Here is a 9,147-nt window from a genome sequence, read left to right on the forward strand (position 1 = left end):
TAATATAAATGTTGAACTTATATCAGTTCATCGATTAAAAAAGAAATAAGTCACTACTACTGGAATACTGCTCTAATTTTAAAATAAAAATTCAGTTTACGAACTGTAATATTAATCCTAAAATTCGAATACCACCCATTTTTTTTCCAGAATGTGCAGTACGCATTCATTTAGGCTAACAGAGTAAGTTACTGTCTCAATCTAGACTTAACAGAGTTGTTGACCCAAATAATATTCAAGACTAATAAAAAGTGAGTTATTGTCCCATACACTAATTAAGACTAGACGGGTAAGTTAATGTCCAAAACCCCAATTGAGACTTAACAGAATGAGTTATTATCCCAAACCCTAATCAAGATTGGGTACGGTCAGTTATTGTTTCAAAATGAACGATAAAGATTACATATGTTGGGAAACATCCTACTCTACACTGTAAATGGTGTCTGCCACTTCTACCATAGTATCACAAACGTTAACTGAGTTTGCTACAGTGAACGTGTTATTTCATTCAAAAGCAATACTTAAAATGAAACAGGTAAGAAATTATTCTTACATTGATTCGTATCACTGTAAGATTACAGAATGGATTGTGCCAGTGCACTAGTCGTAATTTCACTAATCTCTTTTTCACTATTCCAACACAAACTACCAGCTATAATACCGGTTCATCCAACCGTGAAAAGATCAACTCAATCTTTTTTAGATTTGGTAAGCCATTCAGATGCCTCACTGAGGTTTGTAACTTAAGCAAAACAGTTTCCTGTCTCGCTTCAGGCGGTATACTTTGTTGAGGTCGCGAGACAGATTACTCATCAGAGGATTTTCACTGAACATGCATTTTAGATGTGGATATTATTAACAATTGGTTCTTGTTGATTAAAATTATATTGTTGCATCTTAACAATCTTATCTTTTAAGAACAAAATATTTGTTCTCTATGTTAATTTGTCGATAAGTCCAGTCACTTTTCCCGTTGTGTGGCAGTAATTATTGTATCCATTTTTGCAAATTTGTGTTCCATTTATTTTTTATTTTGGATATCGTTTGTATTCCATTATTAAAGTTGCCTGTATATAACATCATATATTATTATGGTGAAATATATTGCTTTGGACCCTTTAACAACACATTAATGACTGTTACTTGTGTTGTCATTTGTGAAAAAATAAAGTACCTCATTTCTAATATTTGTTATGAGCAATTAAATGTATTTCCAATTTTGGCTTGTAACCCATGTCAGGTCAGATGATATTGTTTTTTAGATAGTGAAACCCTCTTAACTCTTATAGTGACACGGACCGATGAAATATGTCAGTATACAGACAGTATACAGGTAAGTACACAGTAAGAAGGGCTACCAAATGTTACTCGGCAAGCTCTTACAGTTGATGTTCATCCATTTTATCTGTGCCACCATTGGTTTTTCTAAGAAAAGTAAATCTACATGAAAGTTGAAATGGGGGACTCCAATTTCGTTTTAGTAGTAGTTAAAAAATGAATTCAGAATTAAAGAATGTGGACGTTATTTTCCAAGATGGTGGGCAAATTTGATGTTTCGTACGCTTCACTCTATATTTTCTTGCAATTTTGTATATAGAAAAATCTTTAAAATGTTTTAGTTGTTTAAATTAGTCGCTTAGGAGCTTAGTAAAGTTGCTGAAGTAAAACGTTTATTATAACATAACATGTTTTAACATATGTTTAAGAACATCTGTGTCAATGATTTCAAAAGTAATAAAAAGCAAACGACATTATTTTTAAGTAGATTATTAGTATCGTGTCAGTAGAATAGGATATCAAATTAAAAGTCTCTATAAGGAGAACAAAATACTGCGAATCCTATCTCAAAAGATCCATGCATACAAAATGGCGGCTGATATTGTTCCTTATATCCAGTGTCAGGGTTTACTGCTGTAAAAATTAAAAAATTTTCAATCTCACGATTGTAAAATTTACACAGCTGCTCAAAAATGCAAAACCCCATTTGAATTACTTTCCTTTACATTTAGTCTTTTTTGAAAAGCTAATTGTGACACACAAAATACAATGTATAACTCAGAGGGTGACATGTGAACAACTGTCATTCAGAGGGAATATGTCAACAGCCACTGTCACTCCGAGGGTTATATGTCAACAGTCACTGGCACTCAGAGGGCTTTATGTCAATAACAGCCACTGTCACTCTCAGGGGAGGGTTATGTGTCAACTGATACTGTCACTCATAGGGTTATATATAAAAAGCCAATATCACTTAGATGACTATATATCAACGGCTGCTGTCACTCAGAGGGTTGTATGTCAACATTGTCACCAATCCGCGAGGTAAACACTTCTGCCATGATTGCTTAGCTGATGTAAATTGAATTTTGTTCATTCGGTGGTCTGTATAATTTGAAAGGAAATCTATAGTTTTAAAAGCTTGCCTTATCTTCTCTATTATTTATTACAGAGAATATATTATACTGCTCCGAATCCTTCCTCGGTACTATCGGATGACATAATTTTCCAAGGCCGATTATCGAGGTCAAGAGAGCAAAGCGGGTCGAGAAGGCCTGCTAAAGAGAAACGTAGTATTGACTGCCTGGAGAAATACAAAGGGGATAGGGAGCGCAGTGAGCTGGGCAAGGCCTGCGAAGAGGTAAGAGGTGTCATCAAGGTTAGTAATGTTGGTTCATCAGATTCAGATTTCACAGAGCATTTCCGGAAGAATTCACCTGATAGCTACATGCCAATATCAACGGTTAGCAGACATCACTTGTCGTGGGTATTTCGGTTTATTATTAGATGTTAACGTAACATAGTTATATTTAAATTTATAATTTATTTTCAAATTTTTACTATTTTTATTTAGGTTGGATGAATATGAGTATCATACTTTCTCTGATGCTTGACAAATGATGGCTTGATAGGAGTTACTCCAGAATCCAGTCTGATAGATGGATACACACGGATATCCTTGGACTGACTGATGAGTGACCTTGGTTAATAATTGGCTGTTGCGAGAGTGTCTGTCTGTATAGTGCCAGCTGGTCGCCTCCAGTCAGCTGATTGCTGATTACTGGATAACTACTGTGCGTTTATCAGCTGGCAGCATGGACCTACACTCTTGGCCTGGAAGTGAGCAAACAATTTTGTGGTGATCTAACCTTTCACATTTTCGACGGTTTGGAAATTTCTTCAGTAGACTACATATTCTTGAGTGGATGAGTTATCGTAAATAATGTGCGTTGTTTCATTAATTTGGACTATTCCATCAAACGAAGAAGATTTTAACACATTTCGAGCAACAACTAAGGAAAAAGATGGGCGCAACAGGGAAGGAAGGATTGGCAGAGATTGGTAACTACAATAATATTTAATATAGATTTGTTTGGATCTTATAATATTTTCGCCACCAATCATTACTGTCCTTTTCTATCAAGCCCACGCTCTCATACGTTTAAATACAGAGCATTAGGGGAAAATTACCCATTTTCCGACATGTTTGACTTGCTTTAACCATTTTAGTTTGTTATATAGTTATGTATTTTATCTGTATTAAAACGCCCTATAGAAAGTATGATCGAGTATCCATATAATGCATTATATACTGCAAGTATAAATACGGGCAAGAAATAAAGGAGCTTATCACAATATCCTCAAGGGCACACGCGTTACCGAGTGACTAGAAATGAAAACAAATTTTATGACTGGATTTATACGGTCTTGTTTAGTAAAAGTTATAAAGTCCAGCCCACAACTGGCAATAAATGGCCGAAGCGATGGCTCAATCATGGAAGGTGTGGTCCAGGAACATTACACCCTTTATTGACTGTCTATCGCCATTAATCGACCCACTGCTCCAAGCTCGAACCGTGCAAGTTCGTTATACAAGTTCGTTATACGGCCTTCAGTTATTCCTTGTCGTAACATGATTCAGTTGCTTCGATTTCGAGACCGATTTAATAAGTTCCTCATAGCCAGAATCTAGCATTACTTTGGAGACGTAGGAAAAAGGAAGAAATTGCTTAATTATAAGATACCTGATAAAATATGTGCAGCAAGTTTGCAGCCTATTGGGTCATCAAGTAAGTCGTACAACAATGTTTGTCCCTAGGACTAACTCGGAAAATCTTTGTTTTTCAATAAATTATAGAGATGGAAAATAAATAAATAAAAGCAAATGATAATAAATTATTATCAGTAGCTAATCGTTATTTCCACGACAACACATGTTTGGAGGTTTTGAATGAACTCCAAACTATAAACATAATAATTGTAATTGTGTAAAATAGCTCACGAAACGATTTGAATCTGTTCACTAACAATATTATATTAGCACATAACTTATTGGAAATACCTTACTTATGCCAATTTGTTGAAAGTATTAAACGTTACGTAACCAGATCTTAATATTGTTGTGTATGTTTTATGAGAACCGGCTATAGTAAAAGTACCTTGAGTGTTTCTCCTTAAGAACAATGTTAAACTTCATGCAGTTTTACGCCCATAGTTTTTATTTTAACGTTATGGGCGATGTCTCATTTTACAGATATAATTAATACGCATCCAAACGATTTTTAGATTTTTTGAAAAGTTGGCACTTTCCGAATAATTAAACAATAAAGTGCAAACAGTCTATAATTCGTTTCGATGCGTATTAATTACATACATTAATACATCTCCCGTAACACTGCGATATAAATTTGACCGTAAAACTGCATGAGGTCTCACATTGTTCTTATGGGGAAAAAGCTTGGTTATTTTACTACAGTCAACACTTTACGCTCAGGTGCGGATCCGTTGACTTCATTTCTTCATACAATTTTTAGATTTCTCATATCTTTGCGAAATCGCATGCCCCGATTGCGATTCGAATCCCAGACACAGTAAGCAGTCATAACGATAATGAGCTATCAGAGATTGCTGTTATTAGTTTTTAACTGCCGAACATATTCAGATCTCTTTGACATATTATGCAAAGGGGAGGCTGTCACGTTCATAATTGAATCTCGCTCAGTGTTATTTTCTTCACAAATTTTAAAACAGTAAACACAATGTACAGAGTCAGTTAATTACATTCACGTGTGAATGAACTGATATAAAAAGTTGATTTTCTGCTGAGAAATAATTGAGTAGACTAACTTCCAATTGAGATTGAGATAGTAGGGTACAAGTGGAACGGTAAACGTTTAAATTCTTATTGTTCGTTTGATAAATGTGTCACACTGTTGACCTAAAACTCCATGATACAATGAAAAATAATGTTATCGAGCATTTCCAGCGTGAGAAAGTATAAATTTAACTGTTAAGTCTAATATTATGTGAGGGTTAATGTGAATTGTGAATGGATTATTAGGAATGGAACGTAATTTTGCTTCGCGGTTCTTCCAGACGTGTGTATTTAGGAGTGTTTTTTCTATCAATGTAGGAGTAAACTACATGGACTAAATGTACATAATTTGAAGTGTACTAGTTTCAAGTTCTGTAGCCAAGTTTGACAAATGTTGAGGTCATGTCTATCGGATTGAGGTTCTGGATGTCAAAGAACGTTAACAAGCCAGATATATCCCACGATCTCGCCATAGCCATAACAGCGGGCCGCTACATTACAACACGCGGTCCTTAGACCTTTCTGTCTCTACACTCTGCAGGCTGCACGCTCCTGTCACTGTCACTGGCCTACAAAACTTGGTCTTTGGTTTGACAACTAGTAGACGCAGTTAAGTTTTACGCATCTCCATGTTTTTATTTCGCTTGACTTCTAACACTTATTTATAGTTACACTTATTAGAGAACGGACTTAGCCGTAGGGGGCAAGTTACGTAGTGCAAAAAACACGACGTTTTATCCACTCCACCAGGGATTTCTTAGTCTGAATTGTTGTATGTGCGTGTAACTCCGTAAGGCTTTACCATATTTCTTGGCCAAATAAGGCACACGAGAGATTACTTGAGTGTTTAGTAATTTGAATTAAATGGGGAATTTTTCGTACAATCTAAACTGGCATTCTTGCTTTATAAAACCGAATTTAAAAATACTTAAAAAGAAGAAAACAAAGATCCTTTTGTAAACATTTTTATTTGTTAAATAACAATTCCATCGTTAAAATTCATACACAAACGTCACAAGAAATACATAAATAAATTAAACCTACATTTAACAACATTTATTAGAGAACCTTCATATTGGTTTCTATGTGCATCGCGTTGCAAATAACCCCTTTTAAAAAGGCATTCTACGGCAGAGGAGACCCTCCCAGACTATATCTTACGCTGATTAAAATTTCTCTAATTGGAGATTAATAATTAGGTCTACACAATTGTCAAAAAACAATTAGACGTAAGGTTGGACTCTGCGCTCCAGAGAGAGAGCGTGTTAACCAGTCAACTTTAGAGCGTGTGTACTGTTGGCTAAAGTCGAGTTCTCGTCAAGTTGTATCCAGCGGGTACTTTTAGTAACAAGTTTACCATTAACGAATTCCAATAGACAAATAAATACAGAGTCAAGGTTGCGCGCTGCACTACAAAGCATGTGTACTGTTGGATAAAGTCAGGTTCGCGTTAATTTTGTATCCAGCGGGTACGTTTAGTAACAAGTTTACCATTAACGAATTCCAATAGACAAATAAATACAGAGTCAAGGTTGCGCGCTGCACTACAAAGCATGTGTACTGTTGGATAAAGTCAGGTTCGCGTAAATTTTGTATCCAGCGAGTACGTTTAGTAACAAGTTTACCATTAGCGAATTCCAATAGACAAATAAATACAGAGTCAAGGTTGCGCGCTGCACTACAAAGCATGTGTACTGTTGGATAAAGTCAGGTTCGCGTCAATTTTGTATCCAGCGAGTACGTTTAGTAACAAGTTTACCATTAACGAATTCCAATAGACAAATAAATACAGAGTCAAGGTTGCGCGCTGCGCTCCGGAGCGAGTGCACTGGTGGATACAGTTGGGTTCGCGTCAAATTTGTATCAGCGGGTACGTTTAGTAACAAGTTTACCATTAACGAATTCCAATAGACAAATAAATACAGAGTCAAGGTTGCGCGCTGCACTACAAAGCATGTGTACTGTTGGATAAAGTCAGGTTCGCGTAAATTTTGTATCCAGCGAGTACGTTTAGTAACAAGTTTACCATTAGCGAATTCCAATAGACAAATAAATACAGAGTCAAGGTTGCGCGCTGCACTACAAAGCATGTGTACTGTTGGATAAAGTCAGGTTCGCGTCAATTTTGTATCCAGCGGGTACGTTTAGTAACAAGTTTACCATTAACGAATTCCAATAGACAAATAAATACCGAGTCAAGGTTGCGCGCTGCGCTCCGGAGCGAGTGCACTGGTGGATACAGTCGGGTTCGCGTCAAATTTGTATCAGCGGGTTCGTTTAGTAACAAGTTTACCATTAACGAATTCCAATAGACAAATAAATACCGAGTCAAGGTTGCGCGCTGCGCTCCGGAGCGAGTGCACTGGTGGATACAGTCGGGTTCGCAAGTCTATTTTGCACCTCCAAATGTGCCTACAATTTGTGAACAAGTGGAAATAATGTTACAATTTTTACAATGTAAAATGTGGCCAGATGTGTGACGTAATATACTCACAGACGGGGAGAGTCTATCCACAGCACAGAGCGGGTGTCTGGCGGCAGGCAGGAGTCACCGGTCACTTACACAACGCGAGCTGACTGACTACGACTGGCAGAGACTGCTAGCTTGCTGGCTAGTCTGCGCGCGGCACGGCGTCCCTGCCCCCTCCCGTGCCTCCCACACTCTGGGTCTGCAAGGATCAGCACACACACAGGACAACTTGGTTCTCTCTCTGACTGTACATCTGCTCCTGCTGGGCTTCAGATTTCCTAACTTTAAACCGTGAGAGATGTGAAATAAATATTGTGTTATCCTTATTACTTTATAACCGTGCAAGGACCTGTCAAAAATAATTATGGGTATTTCCAACACACTGTGGGTTTTACGCTACCAATTGAAACCTTCCTGAACACGTGGGGCTTCTGTTAAGCAAGGCTTTTTCTCCAAGTGAATGTGTATAACGAATCAAAAAACACCAAAATAAAACAACAATAACTAAAATCATACTAGTGTCACTTTAGACAGTGCGATCGTACAAGAATTGTCAGTTTGATGATAATATTCGTATATAAATCATGTATTTTCTTCGTGGAACCTTTTGTGCTGTTCACGCTCTTTACCCTTGACATAATAACCGTAATATGGATTCTCCTAATTGAGAAAACCCTAGACCAATAATATTATCTGAGTTATTATTCAGTGATCAAACAAATATATTTTTAAGATTGTATCTTTTTTATTTAGAGATTCAAAAAAAGAAACAATGAATATACGTTTTTGTTTTTGCTTTTTCATTTGGTTAATTTATAGAGACATGATAGCTAATATTTCTTGTACATCTGAATAATGAAAATAATTATTAATTGAACAGCTATTGAGTGTATGGTTAACAATATGGTAATTTAGTGCTGATCATGGTTAACTAAAAAGTAGGATTTTTAAATTTCATATTTCGGTATACAGTAATAACAAAGGTTCATAACCAAATACGTTTAGTAACTATTGTAGTACTAATATTCTGCTCTGAAGTTCGATGTATTTCATCATATTTTGGAAACATAAACCAGGTTTGAACATACCTAAACATACATTCGTTGTATGTAGACTGAGTGTGTAGTAAGAGTAAATAAGAAATAAAGGTTTGCGTTTTTTACAATTGTAACTTAATAAATAAAAATACTGAACTTGATCGTTCTGGAAAGATTAAAACATTACGGTACAGTAAAAAATTATCTGATGGTAAAACTATTTCAAACTTTCTAAAATGTCATATAATGAATTAATTATCTATATGATAACATATGCGCATTGACATTTTAGATTGCAATTCGTTGAACCTAAGTACCAATTAAATAAAAAAAAATACTAAAAGAAACTGCGTTATAATATTATCTTTGGAAACTGTTAGAGTAAAATATGAATACTTCAGTCACGTGTTTCAAATTCTAGACTATTACACACCCAAATGAGATAGCAAAATTGTACGTGTTTTCTTAAAGCACTTAACCCACTCATTGAGAGCTAGGAATTTCTTAAAAGAGCCTTTACTGTAAAAAGGTAAAAATATATAATTATA

The 9,147-nt window shown here is 35.8% G+C and overlaps 1 protein-coding gene across 1 annotated transcript in view; it reads right to left on the reverse strand.

Moving 5' to 3' along the window:
• The window catches only part of LOC124360699, a 116,306-nt gene extending 108,591 nt beyond the window's left edge, over nt 1-7,715 (reverse strand). The window contains exon 1 of the mRNA XM_046814531.1: nt 7,587-7,715. The gene's annotated coding sequence lies outside the window, so the exon portion shown is untranslated. The remainder of the gene's footprint in view (nt 1-7,586) is intronic.
• Nucleotides 7,716-9,147: the final 1,432 nt, after the last annotated feature.

The sequence above is a fragment of the Homalodisca vitripennis genome, chromosome 1, assembly GCF_021130785.1.
Source record: "Homalodisca vitripennis isolate AUS2020 chromosome 1, UT_GWSS_2.1, whole genome shotgun sequence".
Classification (NCBI taxonomy): domain Eukaryota; kingdom Metazoa; phylum Arthropoda; class Insecta; order Hemiptera; family Cicadellidae; genus Homalodisca; species Homalodisca vitripennis.